Source organism: Carassius gibelio, chromosome A10, assembly GCF_023724105.1.
Source record: "Carassius gibelio isolate Cgi1373 ecotype wild population from Czech Republic chromosome A10, carGib1.2-hapl.c, whole genome shotgun sequence".
Taxonomy (NCBI): Eukaryota; Metazoa; Chordata; class Actinopteri; order Cypriniformes; family Cyprinidae; genus Carassius; species Carassius gibelio.
The window spans coordinates 19,367,896-19,391,113 of NC_068380.1; the positions used below are offsets into that span (position 1 = coordinate 19,367,896).

At 36.0% G+C, this 23,218-nt stretch overlaps 1 protein-coding gene across 1 annotated transcript in view; it reads right to left on the reverse strand.

Moving 5' to 3' along the window:
* The window catches only part of LOC128021465 (ciliary neurotrophic factor receptor subunit alpha-like), a 149,620-nt gene that overhangs the window by 125,214 nt on the left and 1,188 nt on the right, over nucleotides 1-23,218 (reverse strand). The window lies entirely within an intron of this gene.

Below are 23,218 nucleotides of genomic sequence, written 5' to 3' on the forward strand. Positions count from 1 at the left end.
AAATGTTGTGATTTTAATTAACTTCATTTTTGAGAGCATTTCTTTATTGACAGTGAAGTGCTCCATGTGATCGAGCATCCGCCCAAAGTTTGTGGATGTGTGCATATTACACTTTCTCCACACAAATAGACATGTCAGGAAAAAAATTGATTCATACACTATTTATTTGTATTAATATGGTAGCACTTTATTTTACTGTCCTGTTCCCCATGTACATACTATGTACTTATTATAGTAATTTCACTATGTAATAACTAGGTACTTACTCTGAACCTACCCCTAAACCTAACCCTACCCCATGTAGTTAACTTGTATTACCAGAACTTTCTTAGATAAATACACTGTAAGTACACTATAAGTATATGTTAGTACACGTACTGTAAAATAAAGTGCAACCAATATTTTAGTATATATTCATTTTTGGGTTAACTATTCTTCAGGATTGTTTATTATTGCTTTATAAATGAATAATTATACAGTTATTACATGTGCAATACATTTGAATAATGATAATACTAAACCAAACAGTCTAACTAAACAGTAAACAAAAATTCATCACAGTTTATGTTAAGAATTCACCTAAAGAAATTTGAAATTTTGTGACTACATTGTACTAGTTACTTCACTAACTAGTAGAACCAAAGGGAGCTGAAAAGACAATTCATTTTTCTCTAACAATCTCTAACAAGTCTCTTGAATGCTGCCCTAAATCTGGTCAGACAGTGAAATTTCCTCGCTCAAACCTGCTCAAATAATCACTGTCAAAATTACACACAGCAAGAAAAATCCATTTCATTTGGTCATTTAATTGGTTCCTGTTAGAGGTTTAATGAACACTCTGAAGTCTTGTCTGCATCATCAAGAGCTTTAGTGAAAACCCTGGCTGTAGTCTTTGAACCCTCTCGAATAATACTGAAGGGACTCTTCAAACTGTCAGTGGTAATGCACACGTTTTACTGGTCCTAAACCTTGCCGTAATGGATTTTTTTCACATGTTCAGCTTAAGCATGGCCACTAAGCTAGATGCAGCCTCCAGCCATAAGTGCCTGAAACCCGAGTCTTTTCTCACTGTCCCTTCTCTTAAAGATATATTGAGGTGGAAGGTCTATTGGAGCACTGTCAGTTTAGGATACCAGCTCATTTTTCAGTGGAACTGAGAATCAGACAATGACTGAATTTTAAGAGTTTAGATAAATGCATTCTCTTAGGGCAACACAGACCATTCCTGTCCTGAGGGGGGAAAAATATGGCAAAAAGGCACTTTTAAGTAGATTGAAAGGATGTGTGCTATTATTGGATAAGATTCGATTTGTTTTACTTAATGCTAATTAAAAATGCAAATAAACATAAGGGCTTTCATTCCAAAGTTGAATACCCTTATACAACAGTTTGATTGTGTTGTGGCCTAGCAGCTACAATAAATGAGCTGTGGTGTTCTTGTAGGTGTCACAAGGTCAAACATTTCCCAAATTTGTAGCCCATTTTATTTCCTGCCATTTCACATATATATGCTTCAAAAAATTCCATGAAATATGAAATACGTAGATCTAGCAAATGCAGACTTCAGTTCCATCCCTGGTACAACACAATTTCCTGTATTTATCAAGTAACCCCAGGCACCTTTATTAGCTGGTTCAGGTGTATTTGATTGAGGTTGGAGCTGAAATCTGCTGGACGGTAGCTCTCCAGAAGCAGGGTTGGAGACCACCAAACTAATGGCTGCGGTCTTTAGAGGTCTTGTTAGTGCACCCACCTTGCATGCTTGTTGACGTTGAGTTGAGTCCCACTTGGAGTGGAATGGGACCAGTTAAATTGGTGCCGGCATCTAGTTGAAAGTGAGGTTTAAAAGGGGAGGGGGTTAGTATAACAGAGGCCAGCTAAGAGCTAGTCTAAACTAGACTTTAGAGTCATTGACACGTACTTGTTATGCCAGTTGACATTGGTTTGAATACCACTCAAAATGGTGCCAGTAGGATCTGATAAATTGTGATCCAGATGGGAGTGAGGTTTAGGGAGGTGAGTAAAATAGCTAGTAAGACCTGTGCTGGTAAACCTCACTTATCTGACCTCGAAGAGCACACTAACTGATGCTAAAGGCAGCGGTCTTCAGAGTCCTTATTAGCATGCCTGCCTTCCATGCCAGTTGACACAGATCCCACTGGGAGAAGTGGGTGTAGGACCTTGCCTTTTCAAACTCACAGCCATAATGCCACAGTGTTGTGGGAGGTTGCCAAAACATTGCAATGGTCCTATGGGTATTTTTCAGCATGTTGCAATGCAGCTGTAAGGGTGTTCGGAAGGTTGCTAGGTGTACTGGCAAAAGGCAAAAGAGTTCAGTCCACCTCCGAATATTGATTTATTTCTAACCATTCAACCTATCCCTCCTTAAATGAGACTTTCTTTTGCTAATTTCATCATCGGCCAAGCAAAAATCGTGAACTTTCTTTTTTACAAGAGGGGTATCATGCCATGTCCGCAACACAAACATTTCAGAGTTGATGTGTCATTTCTTTTAAGTTGGAGGTTTGCTCAAACACCTTCTCTATGTATGAGCAAAGAAAAAGTGCTGTTTGTCCTCAGCAAGCTCTACTAAAACTACTAGATTTTATCATCTCAACTACATATCCACTGAAAGGTGACAAGATTAAACCTTATATGCAGTCAATGGCACCTCCTTTTGAATTTCATCAAATCTTCCGTAGATGACATGACATGTTGTGCGAATGCTGTTTTGCAATTTTTGTACTGCCCTTGTGGCTGTAAATCATGGAAAAGGGAGGCTACAGTTTTTCTCCAGCTGTTCTCGTGTAGGAAGGTGTCAGAGCTCACACATGGCAAGAATCAAACGAAATGGAGACCGAGCGAGAGAAAGAATGAGAGTGAAAGAAGGAGAGCGAAACTGGAGAAAGCAAATCACTCAAGGGGTCCAGCAGACACCAGCGAGTCCAGCTCAGACGCTCAGAGTAAATTACTTCCTTGTGAGCTCTCCTCTCTGGTATGTATTTTTAGAAAATAATGCGTAGGATCACGTTACCGCTGCTCATCTTGTTTGTGATGTGCCGAGCTGGACAATAGGAAGAGTGCAGAGAGAGAATCCACAAAGGAAGCATGTTCGGAACGGTCAATTAATGGGAGTGACTTTTTTCAAAACAATGTCACATGAAGTTGATTCTACTACGTTTCCACATTTACAACACTCATAGCATTTTCAGTACATTAAATAACAAAATATTGACATTATTTTATGTAATGCAATTACGCTAATACATTTTAAAGCATAGTCTATGTTTCAAAACACTTTTAGGGGTCACCTGATCAATACAGGACCATCATGTAGAACTTGATTACATACAATGTACTAATAAACTTTAGCTTTAAACCTATTTCAGTTCTTGAATTGATATTTCCTTTTCACCCCCAAAGGGAAATAAAATGACTGTAGTCTAGACCTGTGGAGAGAGGGGACGATTGTGATCAATAAATGTAAAGCGTTTCAAATCCCCCACAGCCAGAGGACGCGCGACTGCCGAGACTCCACTGGATATCATTTGAGCGAGACGTAGAGGTTGAGGGTTGAGACAGAGCAAGACACGTGACGTGGGCAAGAGATGGGTTTTTATTGACAAATTACAGTTCTGAGGGGTTTCATTTTTGTATTGTTTTAGAAGCAGCAATCATTAAATGTCGTACTGCTATAGTAGTAGTTGTAAATTTGTATATGATAAATTAGAATTACATCTATCATTGTTACTATTATTATTATCTTTAATCGTATTATATTATAGAACATTCAAACGTAGAACATTTTGAAAATTTTATATTAGCAGTTTTGGCAGCAAAAAATGCCATATCTATTTAACTGATTTCTAAATCTGACTATCATACACATGGTATAGGCAGCTGGATGGCACGCTAGTCAAGTAATTATTAACATTACTGAAGATCTGGTGAAGCACTGGGGATCCTACATTTGCCAGGACATCCCTTGGGAATTGGCAGCATCCGTTATCAAGGGAATGGGATCATTGTGTAAAGGAATAGACTGAGATAATGGAAATGGTAGTGAGTGCTTTTCCTCTTTCCTTCTCTCTCTCTCTCTCTCTCTCTCTCTCTCTCTCTCTCTCTCTCTCTCTATATATATATATATGGTGTCTGGTTTAATTTCTCATCGGAGGAGCAGACCCACTGACGTCGGCCGCATTGATCTCAGAGCGCTGGTGACAAAAAACAAAACAAAACAAAAACCTACACAATGTACTCAAATCCAATCTCTTTTGCTTGCTATACATCTATGTAAAGTGGCCAGTGTGGAAGTTATCTGACACACTGCACAGCTATTCCTGCCACATTATTTTCACCCACTGGCTGCAATAAAAATATTTTATGTGTGTGAACTGATTGCTATTGATTTTATCTGTTGTATACTACCAGTCAAAAGTTTGGAATATTAAGATATTTTGAAAGAAGCGTGTTATGCTCACCAAGGTAGAATTTATATTATAATAATAATAATAATAATAATAATAATGTGTAAAAAAAAAAAACACATTCACAAAGAAAATTACAATTTAAAATAACTTTTTTTTCTGTGTGAATATATTTTAAAATTGTAATTTATTCCTGTGATTTAAAGCTGAATTTTCAGTTTGTTTCTACCAATACATATAGTATTTACACATAATTGTAGAAATACAACAATTGTGTTAAATATCCAATTTCAAAAGCCCAATTAAATGATTTAAAAAGGATAAAATGGTGTGTGTTCTCTAATGTGTTTTCTCTCTCTCCTCCACCTTGACAAGTCACGAGGGCTCAGGACACAACAGCGCCACTTCGCTGGTTTTAATTGCAATCAATTAAAAAAAAACTTTCCAAGCGTGAAATACGAAGCCTGATACAGGACATTCAGAAGCAGGCCGAGGCGATGAGCCGCGCAGCTTTGATTAAAATCAATACCAAACTCCAGCAGGAGCGTGCTTACAGACAGACCTGACCTTGCGCCTGTAATATTAACTGACAAAAGAAGAAACGCAGGATCGTTTGGCTGTTGGGCGGAGAGATGGGCAAAGAGAGGGATGCAGAAAGACAAAGTGCCTCCTTGACACCCTAACCAATGCCTCCGAATGCTGCTTTATTATTTAAATTCTTCTCGCGTTGATATTCGTCTCCAGTTCTCCGTCCCGCCGCAGTCTGGCCCTCAGTAATCAGAGTTTTAAAATTGTTACCATTTTCCTTGATGATTCTCAATGTGACCGCGGTTAGTATTAATACAGGTCGTGGAATAATAAACAGCCTGTCAGCACAAATAGACCGGCATGTCTGACCAACATTTGGTTATTCAGTTTATCTACAGTGAACCAGCTTCGCCTGGAGGACAGAGGTCATGTGTTACCTGTTATTTAAAGGGCAATGACTCTGCCCACAACGGCAAAATCAATGTCATCCACTTACAGTAGCTGAAGAAACATCTAAAAATTATTATTATTATTATTATTATTATTATTATTATTATTATTATTATTATTATTATTATTATTATTATTATTTCTAATCAAAATGAAGAATATAATTATTGTGGCCGGTTCTTGTAAAAATGGGAAAATGGCACAGGTCTCGAGATGCTCAAACATGATGACAAATAGGCCACTGCAGCTTTATAGTAAACAAGACATTATGAACCAAGAAATATGATACAATTCCTCAAGTTTATTTCAAACAGGGGCTTGCTTAAATTGTTGCCATCAAGTAGTTATGTGTATTTACATATTTAAAATTATAATGTATAGATGAAAGTTGAAAGTTCAAACCCTGTTATTTACAACAAAGCACTGATATACAGTATAACAGAAGACTGCTGTGTTAGAACCATCAAATCAAGTAATAATAATAATAATAATAATAATAATAATTAAAAATAAAGAAAAATAGATTAGTATGAAAAAGAGTTCATAATAAATGTTATTTTACTTCACAATTCCATATTTATGTACTTTCATACTTCTTTCATACTTCTACTTAAACTTAAATCCAATGTTTTTGGATTGTAGTGAAATGAAATAAATGATTATTAGTCAAATTATTCTGAATAGCCATTAACTTTAAATATGTATTTAGAAGAAAAAGAAAAATCACAAAATACTGTATTTAAATATTAAATTGTAATAATATATTGTATTTTATTACTGAATGTGCCATTAACATTCTCATATATTCGCCATAATAATAATAATAATATATTTATATATTATTATATCATAAATCTCCTAAATTGTGGTGAATCTTTCTAAGCTGGCTCACTGTTTGATCAAATACCGGCAGCAGCAAAATGATAAAAGAGAGCAGCGTGTAATTTACAGATGCATATATAGTTCATTATCTTGACAGATTTTTTGTGACTGTACAGGACATACAGTATCAACCTGTAAATGTGCAGACAGTTATTAATCATTTTACAACACCAAAAACAACACTGATCATCCAATCAGAATTTCCTTTTTCTATTGCAGAAACTATCCATTGTTATATATATAAAAATAAATAAATAAATAATATATATATATATATATATATATATATATATAGACCTTTCAGCCAGAATTTTCCCATCCTTATCCGCTCCGGCCTAAAACACTTTTAAGCTCTCAGATGCACTTTTCCTATGTCTAAAGCATGTAAGTGCTCAATAGATCCGATATCATACAATGACATTTTCTGCTTATCGCAGAAGCTCTGATGTGGCGTGACTGATTCTTACCCCACTAAAGAGCCTGAGAGACGACCACGGCCTTCAGAAGATTAGTGAGCACTTTTAAATGTGAGACAGGGACAGTGCATTATCAATGACAGTGCATTACTGTAGCATGGCTGTGTACAACAACAGACTTACAACTGTTAGCATACTGCAGAGCAGATGGTAGCAAAGACTACTCAAATGGTCAACGCAGCATGACCACACAAGACTGATGATCATGTTTAAATAAATCCAACTGTATTTGCATTGTTTCCAGGAGGTATAGTTAGCTCTTTATTTATGTGTGATGAACTGCAGTGCATATAGGATCTATCGTTGTAATGGAGTCTCAATATTCATAACTTCACACATTTCTCATTAATCATTCTCATACATTCTTAATACATGCAAAAAGACATTATTGCATTGTTAAATTTATTTTATTTTATTTTATTTTTTTCACATTGATCTTCAAAAGTAAAAATAAATAAAAATGTATTTAAAAAAATAAAATAAAATAAGACTTGTTCTTTTGAGCATGTTGGAAATAGGGATAGGGTTGTGCTGAAATGGTGATGTAAAGTAGAAAAGCTGGAGACAATCAAACAAGCTTTGAATATTCAAGTTCGGAAGAGTGTTTCAGACAAAATATGTCTCCTTTTCCTCTGATACTCCCGTCCCCCAGCACGACTGGCAACTACAAAGACCCCCGGCGAACTTTGCTGTGGCATTTGGGACAATTAGTCACGGCGGCGGGAAAAGTGCCTTAACTGAGTTTTGCTAAAGCGAGCGAGACAAGAGCAGGAGGATGGATTACACCATGTATCAGCACTCGGGACAGAAGGCCTATCAGGCTCAGGATGTTGTAGATTACATGCTAGAACACCGTAAACCAACAGAGCCAGATGGAGTCACGCAGCCAGTAAAACGGTCCAGCAGACTTTCCCAGCTAACAACAACTAGCCATTTTCTCAACTAGACATTTTTCTCAATAAATTCTTAATTCGCTACTTATTAATAGTTAGTAAGGTAGTTGTTAGGTTTAGGTATTGGGTAAGATTAGGGATGTAGAATAAGGTCAAGTAGAATAAGGCATTAATGGCTAATAATTTAGAAATATGCATGCTAATAAGCAACTAATAGGTGTTACCTATTCTAAAGTGTTATGGAATATCCAAACATTATGTCACAAATAATCTGCTGACTTTGCTTGTAACAACCCTCCTGAAATAAAATTTCTGAAACGTCTAAAACATACAGAAAAGGTGGTTAGCCAGTCCTGGCTAGTGTCCTAGCATGGTCAAGCTGTTGTTTAGTTGGTCAAGCAGCTGATCTCCCAGCCTGGAGAATGATCCATGACACTCCCATGGCAATTCATAACTATTTTACATTTTAGCAAATTGGTGGCCATTTCACATAAGCAATCTGAATTGTATTTTCATGTTTATTTTTCTTTAAATTCTAAACTTATATCTATACATTTCTGTATGATGTAATTTGCATAAAAAAAAAGAAAGTAAAACTCAGTTTGACCAGAGGTGCATTTCCCTTACAACAAAGTAACTCATTGCTTTACTATATTATGATGCATCATTGGAGAAATTAACTAGCTAAATTAATTAAACAACTCCGTCGTTTGAACCACAATACAGGACACCACAACACAAGTCAGATTATTATAGTCTATTTACACAAAGCAACAGAAAGCTGTTTATTTATTTATTTATATATTTATTTTTAATTACATTTAAATGAAGTATGTATTAATAGAAAGCTTTACTCCTGTAGGCTATACTTTATATTCATTAGTCCAGCGGTCCCCAACCTTTTTAGCGCTAAGGACCGGTTTAATGTCAGACAATATTTTCACGGACCAGGCTTTAAGGTGTGATGGATAAATAAAACAAAATAAAATGATACGACTGGCATAAAAACTGTGGTATATTGTAAATATAGTAATAAACATGAATCCACTGTGTATTATTATGCAACTTTATTAGCAGCGTCCTCATAACATCACGCCAACAACATAACATGAATAACATCATGTCTACCCCTCACGCTCACTGACTCCGTGACTTAAATATATAAGATACCGCAAAAATCCACCGCACCCGGCTCTACTGGTCCAATCAGCGCAGGGTTGTGCCAGTGTTGTTTTGTGTCGAAAATTTAAAAAATATATAAATTGAGCGAGTACATCATGAATCTATTTTCCCGTGTTTTCTATTTCTATTCAAACCGTGTTTTTGTCTTATCCTGAATCACTACGTTACACCTATAATAAGTGTTTATATTCAGACTATTTTAGTCTGGTTGGGGTCGGCAACGCTGCAGAGTAGCACAGTACCTGCGTGACTCGCCATAGATGTAAACAGAGAGAAGTAGCTCTGGCTAAAATGTTCTCCCGCCAGACACAAAGAGATGAGAAATGAGAAACTAAGCACAGGTCAAGAGATGCAGTTCCAACCATGCAATTTTTCGATATGGTTTGCGAATGCTCGACAGAAATACCAAACTGTGTTCTTTACTTTTGACCATGAATTGGTTAAAGACCACTGGATGGCAGACCAGCTAACCTCTTTAAAGTTGGGTTAAAAAGTAACATCACAATTTACAACCATGAAACCATCTCAAAAATGTGTACAAATGCCACCAAGCCTTACCCATCCCAGAAAACACATGTTTAGCTATTACAGCCGGCCGTCACTGTCATTCCTCTCATTTCAGAGACGCAATACTCCGTTTAAGTGCTTTCATCACTTGCCAAAGCAACAGACATAGAAACACAGCCAAACAAATGTGAGCATGACATCACATGATGTTGGCTTGTAGACAACCATGTAACGACAATCTTCCTCTCACCACCAGCTGCAAATATCAACACTGTCTGGTGGTCCGCGAACGAAACCAGTTTACAACGAAAGTTCAGTTTATGTTAATGTAATCATATTTTGAGAGCATGTTTTGGAAATATGTTGGCATACTTATCTTTCAGAAGACATAACAAGGGTTGGGATGGGTGGTATGACCCAAACTATATTATAGATTTTTACATACTATATAAATCACAATTTAAAATAACTGTTTTCAATCTCTCTCTCTCTCTCTCTCTCTCTCTCTCTCTCTCTCTATATATATATATATATATATATATATATATATATATATATATATATATATATATATATATATATATATATATATATATGATGTTGCAGGGAGGGGCCATGGTGGAGGATTTTTGACAAAAGCATATAATTAAAAAGCCTAAACTCTTATAGATTAACAAACAAATTAAGATGTATATGCAAATCAATATATATGATGCGTGATTATGCAGTTGCTATGGTGTTTTAATGATTGTCACGGTATGCTGTGTGGTTACTCAATTTCTAACCTATTCCTCTTGTATATATATATATATATATATATATATATATATATATATATATATATATATATATATATATATATATATATATATATATATTGTGTCTACCAGGCACTAACAGTCCTATAAAAAATAATCACCCTGAAAAGCAATAGTCCCTCAACAAGACACATGGTTTTATATATTGATCATATCTGTATCACAGACATTTAATACATACCCAACATGTCAGCCTATTGCTATTACAAACACCATCACCCAAGGCCACATAATCAATAATAGAAAGAACATGAGATCAGTTGGCTCCATGTATGACCTGTGCAAGGCTGGACACAAGCAGATTAATACATCTGTTCTGTTAAACAGGACAACAGTGTGAACATAGAGAGCGCTCTGATCCAGACACTTGGTCAGCAGTCGCCCCACTGGGAGGCCACAGAAGGTCATCTGGACATGTAATTGATAGCCAACGCTGATCTGCCCTGCGCAAGACATCCCTGTTCGGCAAGTTTATGAGATCCCCTGATTTAATAGGAACATTTACAGGGTGATGCAATGTCAGTCGGGTCACGGCTGCTGAGCCGAACCGGTGGGAATCAATTAATGAGAATCCAGGTAGATGCCAAGTCTCTGATCAGCAGAGATTATGCAGCAGCGGTGGGTGAAAAATGCTATTGCGCTAAACATCTGTGCACTGAGGGATTCCGGGGGCAATTGACCTTTGCTGTATTTTTTTACTGAGAATAAAGTTTTAAGATCTTCCAGCAAGGAGCCTGATGTTGGAAAACGATTTCCAAAGTTGGGCAGTTTTTGATCGGGAGTTTGAAATGGTTTGGTTTTGCTGCATACCTAATTCATCAATAGACTGATGTCTCACAGCCGATATTAGTTGCTTTGGTGATTTCGCTTCGAATAAGACAGACTTTTCTATACAGTACACTCCTTCTGTTTGACATTTTTGTTAGCTGCCGCAAACCGTGACATCAAAGAAGCAAAATTTTCAAGTATTTCTAGTTGGTCACATCATATTAATTTCTGGGAATTTAAAGGGATATTTCAGGTTCAATATACATTAAGAAGCCAGATGAACAGAATGTTTGACATGATCTTAATAATAATGAAAAATAAATGCTTGTGGAGAATCAACGGGGCCCTTTTTTAGGAGATTTAACAACAGACATGAAAGTATTGGTGACTGATGTAGGTTCAAATTAGTTTTAATCATGATGTTTGGCAACATATTTCCCCTTTGCTTAATTTTGCTTCTGAACATATAGGAAGTAGATCTGGGAAGAAACTTTAATGGGAAGCTAATGGGCCTGTTCGATGGTATTAAGTGGCACCTTTTCAGACAAAACTATTTAGCTGCTCTTCTCTGTCGCCTCTTATTCTCTTCTTCATTAACTTCTCTGTCGTTCTTTGTGCAAGCTAAATAAGCCTGTTCTCTTTCCCCCATTCTTCTCTACAGCTTTACCTCAAATGTTTAATTGCTCTCTGTGAAATTGAGGTGAAATGTGAGTGTCAGAGATCTAATTGGGTGGAGATGGGAAAATGCCCAAATTGGCCCCAAACTTGCGCTGCTAGCCACATTATTTTGCCAATGTAACTAATCTCAATCTGATTTAAAATGCTAATGAGACAGCTAATACTGATCTTCAGTTACAGCTCTATCCCAGCGCCTGCACATTAATTACACTGGCGCCATGACAAAGAGTCTGATAGGTTCACTTTCAATATGACCATTTTGACTATATGTCATTACGCTTTCAGTGATGTATGTGCATTGCCATTATATGCCGCCATAAATGGCAGTTTTTAGTCTGTTTCTGTAGTTGTGCTACTGGCTTGTTTTTTCATTGGTCAGTGTTTACAAGGACAACAAATTGTGAGGCTGTCAGCAATGTCCTTCATCTAGACCAAGCATTCCCCACCCACTATGTGGTCGACGCAACAAATGAAGACTCAGACAGTGGAGGATATGCTCAGTAAGGGGATTTTAAGGGCATATGAGAGGTAGGCACAGGACGTGCCCATGCAAGATCATTACAAAGTGCATTAAAATGCTATTTAATCTGCCAGAGTTGCATTCTCTAAAGTGGTATTCATTGGTCAACTCCAAATCTACACTCGCACCTCAGACTTACGTCAGAGCTTTGAAGCTGGTGGAAATAAATAAATACAAAACACAATATATGTTATGTTGTATGTGTAATGTTTAGCATGCAATATGTTCTAAAAATCTTTGTGTGTGTGTGTGTGTGCTCTTGTTTTTGTGACATATCAGGACACAACTCTGTATAATGACATGGGTATGACACAGGTACAAGGAGAGGGTGACTTATGAGGACATAACCCATGTCCCCATTTTTCAAAACGGTTATAAATCATACAGAATGAGTTTTTTGCAAAAAATGCAAAAGTTTCCTGTGAGGGTTAGGGTTAGGTGTAGGGTTGGTGTAGGGCCATAGAATATACAGTTTGTACAGTATAAAAACCATTACGCCTAATAGATTAAATACATTAAATAGGTAAATTATTACAAAAATTAAATAACATAAGCAACCTTAAAAACCACATTAATGTCATTATATATATATTTATTTTTTTATTTATTTTTTTATCAAAATGAGCAAAAAGCTAATTCAATATTTACCATCAACCATGTCATATTTTTAAATGTAAAATTATGTTACAATTCTAAACATATACATACAATTTTATTTTGAATCATCATTAAATCTTAAAAAAATTAAAGGGGTAGTTCATTTACTCAATAAATTCTGAAGAATGTATTTAACCAAACATTTGCTAGCCATTGACTTCCATATTATATGAAAAAAAAGTACCGTCAACTGTTTGGTTACCAACATTCTTCAGAATATCTCATTTTATGTGCGACGGAAGAAAGAAACTCATTTAGGTTTAGAATGGCTTGAGGGTGAGTAAATGACAGAATTTTCATTTTAAACACATTATTATTATTAGTAGTAGTAGTAGTAGTAGTAGTAGTATGAGTATTATTATTATTGTTATCTAATAAAACTGAAAATGATATAAATTTTACTTATTGAGCTGATAACTGTAAAATCAGAAGAAACCTAGGACAAGACAAGTATCACACACATTAACATCATGTAGGATGCATCTTGCATATCCCAGTTTGTGGTGTGACCTAATCGTCGTCTTTTTTCCTGCATGCACTCTTTTGACTTCCTCTTATCAATGTGGGCATATCTCCATGACTCATTTTCTTCTCATTAACACAATTCTCCTCCCTAACCACCATCCTCAGCCAGCATAAAATGTCAGTAAACAACTAATTTATCATAGTTTGTCAGCGCTGCCTCCTGCTCTGCTGAGAACATCTAACCTTGCTTCAAGAGTTCACATGTGATGTGGAAAGTGATAAACAGGTTTGGCTTGCCGTCGGTAACAGACGGTTGCTGAATTAGATGCAGTTGGAGTTCAAGGCTTCCTCTTTGACACAGCAGCAGAGAAGATGGAGATTGAGGTTTTAGGAGCAACACTAAAGTAAGCAGCACTTTATGTTGAAGTTTAAGGTTGTAATTAGGGTTGCCAACCATTCTGTATATCATTCAGTATTTAAGGGCACTTAATTGCATTGTGGATTAAATCCAAATCGACACAGTTTGTCCAGTTAAAAAGCATTTGAATTAGTTTCACATTAAAGTATTTAAGTTAAAAATTAAAGATTAGCCCGAAGAGAAAAAAGATTAGGGTTAGGGTTATTTGTTGCTGTTATTGAAATGCAGGGGTAAAAAGGAGTATGTTTAACTGTGAGTCTGTTGATCTATAAATATTTATATTAAATATGGTTGAATATTAAATTAAATCTTGTCGAGTTTCATTTATGCAGATACAAGCTAAAGTGATGCATGTGTAATTGTAGTTGACATTGCAGTATGACATAATTTATATATATATATATATATATATATATATATATATATATATATATATATATATATATATATATATATATATATATATATATATATATTACAACAGATGCAATAAAGCTGTATGTCAATAAAACAATCAAAGTGATCACATCTCATATGTTTTATGTTTTAGTTAGGGTTAGGGTTAGGGTTAGTTTAGTCCATTTTTTACCTACACATATCACTTGTTTTCTCAAACTATCCCTTTAATTTTAATCTCAAACTATCCAGAATTCATGAACATGTTCCTAAACAAACTCAATCTATAGCTAAGAAAATCCATATGTGATTTATATTTCAACAGTTGTAGGTTTATACATCCGATTACATCATGCACCAAAATCTGACATCAAACACATCTCCGAAGGCTGTTTCACAGGTTGACAAAATCCCCCGATCCCATCTTCAAAACCATATTGATGTCTCTCCAGCCCCTTGGAGGTGAAGCAAGCTTAAATGTAAAACCCCCTGTCTGCCCCTCCTCTGTCTCTCATCCTCCATACTTGTGTCGTAATGTGCTGCCTTAATGTTAACCAGGATAAACTTGCCATTTACATGCCCTCGACTTTGTTTACAGCCATTTTTGGAAGTGAAGTGTTGACGTTTTAGAGCAGGGGTGTCCAAACTCAGTCCTGGAGTGGCAGTGTCCTGCAGAGTTTAGCTCCAACTTGCCTCAAAATATGAAAATGCTCACACCTGCGCTAAAATGCCAGGGCATTTAAATGGTAAGTTATATATATATATATATATATATATATATATATATATATATATATATATATATATATATATATTGTGTTAAAGTCCGCTTCTAAAGGTTTTCACAAGGTTTAAATATGCGCTGCTCTCTCTCTCTCTCTCTCTCTCTCTCTCTCAGGTAAATTACATGCTGATATATTTTCTACAACACCAGCTCCTAAGCTGTCAAAGCGCTTAAATTACACACGCTTTAATGCAGTTTTATTTACAGCCACCATTAGCGCATTTGTTCCTCACTATCTTCACCACTCGCTGTTTAATCAGGGTGTCTTATATTTTTGGGAGATGTACAAAATATACAAAAAAAAAAATGTTTTGCAAGACAGCTAATACATTGAACCCAGATTTGCACCATCACCTGAGTTAAGCATTTGTCAACCAGCTGATTTTTGGAAACTATCTGTGAGATAAGTGTTACAGCTTGTTTCATAATTAACGAAAGTCTTAAGGAAACTGCCTCTCTATGGAGTGAGAGATGGAGAGAGGAGGCCATTTCTCAAAGCAGATGAACTGCTTCTAATCACACTGCCCTACTTCATTATGATGATTAAGATGAGATGAAACAGTAAATAATCACTTAGTTTGTTCAGTGAAAAGTTCGAAGAGGCTAAGAATAAATAGAAACAGACAGTGAAAGACATACTAACTGTTTTAAAAGATGATCAAAACTGATATTAGTTCTGACTAGCTACTTTTGCACACAAAAAAAAAAAATATATATATATTAATTTGCAAGGACACTTATGATTTAACTCGATTATGTAATTTGTAAAGCTTCATGGTAGTTTGCAGTCACTGATTAGCTCTTTTGCCGTAATTTCCGTCTCCATGGTAGCTGCATCTTCTCTGATTGGTGGATCTGTGGATGATGGGTAGGGATATCTTCTTTTTCTTCTATAGTTGAAATAAAATAATTTAAAGGGGTGGTTGATAAATATTTCACTTTTTTTACATTAGTGTGTAATGCTGCTGTTTTAACATACTGTAAATAATTTATGTAAAGTTACGAATACAGCTCAGCTTCTGCAATGAACTGCTTCAATTATACGCTTATTTTCACATAGCTATGAGGAGCATTAAATATGGAAGTGTGTGCAGTTGTCATACTGTATTAAAGTTTTAATCAGGATAAAACCGTAGTTTACAAATAGGTGGGACTGGACACCTCTAATACTAAAACGCACTCTATGAATGGTGACTGCAGAAAGCAAAAGCCAAATCCCAGATATTTTGGCCGGTTTAAAAATCCCGGCCGGGTGCATTTTTTCTATTCGGTTTATTATATTGTTTCTGTTTGTCTCTATTCGTAATCAATTTATACCGAACAGCATAGTTTATTTTTATTATGCCTACATTATTTCCCCTCACACTGTTATTGATTAATTTGTGCATTCAGCTTTACTCATTTTACATTTAAATTGATATTTCCAATTTCAGTTTTTTCAAAAAATCCTGAAACCTACTTTTTTATAACTTTTTTAAAAAAATTATTTCTTGTTATTCCTATTGGAATAAAGCTTGAGATAACCGATTTCCATTCAAATAAGTTTGAACACACTTGAATGGGTTTGTTTCTCATGATCTTAACAGCTTTCTGATCCAAAAGCTTATGCCTGAATGTCCGAAATAAATTTTGTAGACAAATATGCCTGCATTTCATTACACAATTAACATTTGAATGAATGAAAGTAATCTAAAAACTTTTGGTTGCTAAATATTTTCCATATCTGCATTTTGTTTTCATAGTTTTCCCTTTACTAATACTCTAAAATTTGTAGAATAGTAATAAAAAAGACTGAGTGTGACCAAGACAAAGTATATGTTTCACTGAACTAACCTGAAATCGTAAAAAAAAAAAAAAAAATACTAATGATAATAATAATCACTACAGAACGACAAAGCTAGAGACTGTTCATGCAGAGCAATTCATTATCACACAATCGTGTGGAGTGTCAATAGCTGTTCTATTGCACACACAACAAAGAATAAGATTTAACATATATATCCTGGCATCCTGTCAATAATGTACAGTACATACTATATATGCAATATTAAAAATCATTTACAGTATGTGGACATTTTTTTTTTTTTTTAACCACTCTTACCGTGTATGTTGGCTATGTTAGTCAGTCAAACCCCTAATGAGCAAACAGCAGGGGGTCCTCATTCTGAAAGTATCGTCAGCTGATGATGTCAGGGATCTCAGCATGACATTTCACTGTAATCACAGTCCAATTATTTCTAAAAACGCAGCAAAGACAGACTCAAAGTAAATGACTTTCTTTTAGCGTTCGCCATCTGGCGAGGAGATATAATCATTTGGTGTTCATTAAGTAGGCAGTTAAGCCACCTGGACACCCGGCTCACTCAGAGTCGTCCTTAAATGACCAACATATCGGCTGCACTGTATATCAGCCATGTGTTGTGCTTTGATGCCATTGGTTTGTCTCAGGCCTGACGATTCAAACTCCATTGCTTTCAGAACAATAGAATTTCAGTACTTATCTGTGGATCTTTGTAATGCAAGCAACTGGAACATTAAATGATTATGATGGAACCATTAAGCAAACAGCAAAGGCATTGTAAACTGTAATTACCTGTAATTAACATTAACTTGGAAATATTTTTCTTCTTCTTCTTCTTTCCTTAAATAAGTCATTGCATATTTTATTTTATTTTATTTTATTTATAAACCTCAACAATGTTATTTGTTTGTCATTTGTATTTATTTATTGATTGACATACAGTACTGTCCATCATCAATATGTCGCGTTTTGATGGCATTGATTTTACTTGTGTCAGACAAGTCGAATTCCATTGCTTTCAAAGTATTAATAATAATTAATAATAATAAAGTACATTTAGTAAATTACATGATTATGTTGGAAATACTAAGCAAACATTTAGATATATTAGGGTTAGGGTTAGGGTTAGGGTTAGGGATAGATAGATAGATAGATAGATAGATAGATAGATAGATAGATAGATAGATAGATAGATAGATAGATAGATAGATAGATAGATAGATAGATAGATAGATAGATAGATGAACAATAACCTTGTTAACCTCAAAAGATCAAGGAGAATTTAATTCCTCATGAGATGACCCCTTCAAAAGGTCATTCAAGGAATCCAGGCAATTTTCCAAAGCAGTCGTGACTATTAAGCCACACTAATGAAATGAAAGTATTTCTCTTGAAGGAAACAGCTCCTCGATGGAGGCACTAGCAGCTGCGGGCAGCAGGGAGCACATCTAATTCAGTATGCTTAGTGAAAACAATCATATCACACCCAGACTGCTAGGATTACAGGGCAGATCGAGTCCACCTGCAGGGTTTCACAGCACTGCTAATAAAGCCACCGGTTTCCATTAAAAGCCTTTTTAAACATTATAAATCTAATCATGCTTGCATGTGACAATACAAGTTAACTTGGCATGTTAAGTTAAGAATAAGAAAAGAAGATTATTTTTAATGGATTTCACAATATCTTATCATCCTGGTTTGCCGATTGAAAAGCTGCTGGGCGAAAGGGTAGACTTATGCAATATTAAACAGTATTTTCACGCCATTAAGACACTTTAATAGTGTGGTTCATTGTTAAGATGCATAGTTGTACTTGAGCTGCCTTTTAAAATCACAATTTGCAACCTTGTCGTGAAGGAAACTAAATGTAATGCGCAGTATTTCTGTATGTAATGCTGGGCAGTAACAGCAAAATCAAATCAAAATCAAATTGTTGTTGTTGTTTTTGGAACTTGAATGATGTAGCTCAAACTTTAAATTCGGATTAGACTGAGCAAAGTTTGAAGACATTGTAAGATAACCGACAGATGCATACCATCAACTGAAGCCTATATTAATACAGTAAGTCGTATCCACAAACAACATCAGTTTTGCTTTATGTTGTTCTTCCTTATAACAATGTCACCCTCATCTTGACTTGTTTGACACACGTCAACTTCTTTATTTTATCATTTCTCCAAATTTCAGTTTCACTATTAGTTCACTATGCCATCAACAGGTTATGAAAGAGGTTCAAGAATTGAATTAGCAAGAGGACCTAGGCAGCTTTTGCAGGATGTCCAGGACTAAGGCATTACAAATGTGGCGTGTCCAAGGGCCCTCAACCTTGAAAATCTGCCAGGGTTCATAGTAGCCCATGCCTAGGCGTAAACAGAGAAATGTACCCTGGCATTTTCCCCAGTCCACTCCAATCAGAGGCCAAATGGGGAATGGTAACGCAATGAATGTTTCCCAGTCAACACAACACCTCGCTCCTCATCCGAATTCTGCAAAGTCCCTTCCCTTAATAACCGAGTGTGCTTGCTATCAAAAGCAGTGGCACTAATAATGCAGACATGCCATAAAAAGCCAAGGGGATGGAAGGAAATTGGGCAAATAACTCTACCCCAGAGCACTAACGCGATTTGCAATGCACACACTAAGAAGAGGTCCATCTGTGATGGTTTTCCAAGTGAAGGAGGCAGGCCACTCTGACGGCATGATTTATTTATTCATTTCCCTTTCTCGTTTAATGGAAATATAAAAGCCTGCATTGATTAGAGTTTAAGGATCAGCAGTTAATAGATTAAAAGCTTGCGACATGGCCAGAGCTCCAGCATTTTTCTGGGTTGCTCTTTGCTTGGAGGTATTCAAGGGTTGTTATCTGGGTTACTATCTTCTGGTCGTCATGTATTTTGCACTGTGCCTGGAGGTACGAGTTACCCTTGTGCTCTGACCTTGGACCACATTTCCGGCCTTAAATCTTTATCAACTGGTGCAAAAGCGACAGAGGTGGTAGGTAAATGACACTCGAAAGCCCAGAAAACAAATTTACCTCCAAGGTGATGGCAAAAGTGTCAACTCACTGACCTATTCAAGACATGCTGGCGATCTTATGGCTTTCAGCCTGTAAATAACCATGTATACTCAGTGTTTACTTTGACAAGGGTCAAGATGTGCCTCTAAATAGAGTTTTAGATGGAGGAGTTGGATCTGGTGTCATAACACCCCGTGAAAATCTCATCGTCACCGAATAGGAAGGGAAGGTTAAGCCACATGCTTGAGTTAAACGGGTTGGTTCTGATCCAAGTACAGTAGCTATATAGCCTGCTTGGTTAATAGAAGACGCTTTGTGGAAAGGGCTAAATGAAAGAATAATAGATATAATGCAGCCAGGGGATTAATTCGTTTCAAGCGGAGGCAAGACTTCTTTGGGAGGGAGGGGCATCGGGGTTGGGTGGAGTCAGTGCATTTTAATGTTCATAACAGGAGGGATACTTTGATCCGAGGTTGACTTGGAGCCTCGAAGGTGTCAGTGAACAAATATACAGATGTATTTACAACCCCTACATGTGTCCAGCCCTCCTACGGACATGAAAATGAGTTGAGACATGGGGTATCCATGCAACATGCAGACGGATTCATCTACAGCATATAGCACATCATTTCCACATCCAGGCAGAAACAATACGAATTAAATCAGAGCAGCAAGGTGCAAATACACAGGACCCACTTTATATTAAGTGGCCTTAACTACTATGTACTCACATTTTAATTAATCATTTAGTACAATGTACTTATTGTGTACATACATGTTTTTACATTGTACTTATATTAAAAAAAAAAAACTACATGTAATTACATCTGTATTTTATTTCTGTAATTACATTTATAATTACACTGTTGACCCGTACTTTACACCTTAACCCACCCTTAAACTTACCCATACCTCCAACCCTCTCCCTAACCTTACCCCTATCCCACCTCAATAGCAGCAAAAGTGTTTTACAATACCATATGAACACAATAAGTACATTGTACTTATTTTTTATGTAAAATAAACTACATAGTAGTTAAGGCCACCTAATATAAAGTGGGACCAATACACATTTATAATTAAAATAAATTTGTATGCACTATGTTCTAAACTCATTATCATGATTCCTATGTTTCTGTAAGTTCAACCTGAATTGCTTAGTCACTCGATTCAACCTTTTTGCTGTAGATCTTTTCAGGCTTAGATGTGCAGATTATTTTCAATGTAATGTGTTTGAAATGTAGCTGGCTGTGATGACATCATTGTGACACTTGCAAACTGTGTTCCTATTGGTCCTCACATTGTGATTTTATTCCACTATACAGCCAACAGAAAACACTGTCAGTTCATCTATTCAATCCTAAAGCTTAGCATGTAAACACTACAGTTTAAGGCCAAAATTTGTGGTTAGCGTATACTTTAATAGTACCTTTCTTGATAGTGTGTGCACTAGAAATGTTCATCTTTGTCTAGTGACTGCGCTATTTCTCTCCAGATGTCATGAGTGATAAAGTTATCAAGATAAGCTACCAGAGTAGCGACTTGTTTTTTTTTTTTTTTCACTATCAACTTGTTGCTTGTTAGCATGTCACTAGCATACTGGCTATTTATAAGTATCTATAAAGCACATATTAATGGCATATTAAGCATGACCACATTTTAGATCCCTTAATCCAGCCCCATAGCTAAACTTTACAAGTACTTTACTAACTATTAATAAGAAGAAAATGTAAATGTTGAGTCAAAAGTCATACAGTAGTGAATAGTTAGTTAATAGTGAGAATTGGTCCCCAAACTAAAGTGTGAATTTATTTCATTTTTTTTTCAAAGAAATTAAATTAGTAAAAAATTGTTTAAAAATGAGCTTGCGTACAATACAAAGCTGATGACAAAGTTTTTGTCACACATCTTTAATACCCTTGGTAAAAACCTAAATATGATCTAGGTTTGCTGCCTTGTAAAAGTACGAGTATTTCCATCAGGAAATACAAATGTATTACACATTGTCTCTCTCTGTATAAAAGTGATATAAATATTCATTTCCACATTAATAACCATGCAGAACTCAAGTCTTCTCGCATTTCAATGTATTGTAATGAATACTAATACAGTGCATGGGGTTGGCGGCATTCACATTCCCCATATCAAATGGTGGCAACATAACATTAGTTTGCTCAGTGAAGGGCTAAATTGGAAGAGTCAAGAAAATATCAGAACTGCTCATCTCGAAAATTCTTATTTACTGCATAAGAGACTCAGGCTTCGAATTCACACGCAAATGAAATGATAAATAAATCAATCAACTGTAATTGAATAAGCAACGAATTACCAACCTATCACAACAAGTTTTAACAACTCAGTTCATAAAGATTACAGACTATTTCATCACAGTGTGGTCCTGGCCCTGTAAATGAAAACAGCAGCATGAAGTGGGGAGCGGATTCCTCAAGCACCAGCTTCTAATTTGTAGAATTTGTGTATTTTGGGGAAGAAAGCATCGGCAGCCCCCGTTGTCTATGATCAGCCGGCACTCTGACATCTGTTTAAGGATGTTTATCCAAGGGGTAAGTATGTCAAGGGAAATATTATGTTGGGGTTATTTTACTTTTCTTCTGTTTGAATCATAAACACAGCTCTAGGGGCAAGACGGAGAGATTAGAGTGAAAAACGTGAGCATGGGGTCTCGAATCACACCCCTTGAGACGAATCCGTATGCCGTGATTCCAGACTTAAAGACATCCTGCTTTATCTGCCAGTAGGAGTGTATTAATTAAAATAATGCCTAAAGTAGCAAGTGTGCCACAATTTAGCTCTTTTATTGAGCCTGCAATATTTTATTCACATCCACGTGAGCATCCGGACTAGCGCGTGTTGCTCTTTTACTGCGTTTGTGTGGACGGAGTCAAACTAAAACCAGGTGCCAAGCTACAGGCTGCTCAGATGACAGCGAGAGTCCCTTTACTGAAGGCTTTACAAACTGAAACACTGCACATAGAAAGCAGAGACCCTCATTTAAAAAGAAAAATAGGTGTCCAGCAGCCATTCAGTCACCGCTCTCAATAAGGCATGACACCAGGTGTCATTAAGGCAGTGTCAACCCTGCCAGAGTTAAGCTGACCCCCCTTTGAGCTAATGTGAGGAGGGCAGAGTCATTAAAACCAAAGAGAAAGAGGTTTACCCCCGCAACATGTCCCTGTGTTACAGATAAAGAGTTTTAGCCGACCACATCCCAATAAGTTAAAAAGACCAGTAAATATGTAAAATTGGAGTAAATCTCATGAAACCTGTCCAGGTCACAATTTGACGAGCAATCAAAAGAAAGTGATAAGAAATGATACCTTGCTTAATGAAAATGGACCTTTTGCTTTGGGACATGGTGATAATAAAAACAAATAAATAAATAAATAAATACTGCCAAATAAATTGCATACAAATACAAAATTAAAAGCTATACCTAAAATGATGTATAATATTTGTAATATTTATTTTAAATACAATATTCCTTTATACATTTGCATTTCTTACTTTTAGATTAAAATAAAACAATACTTT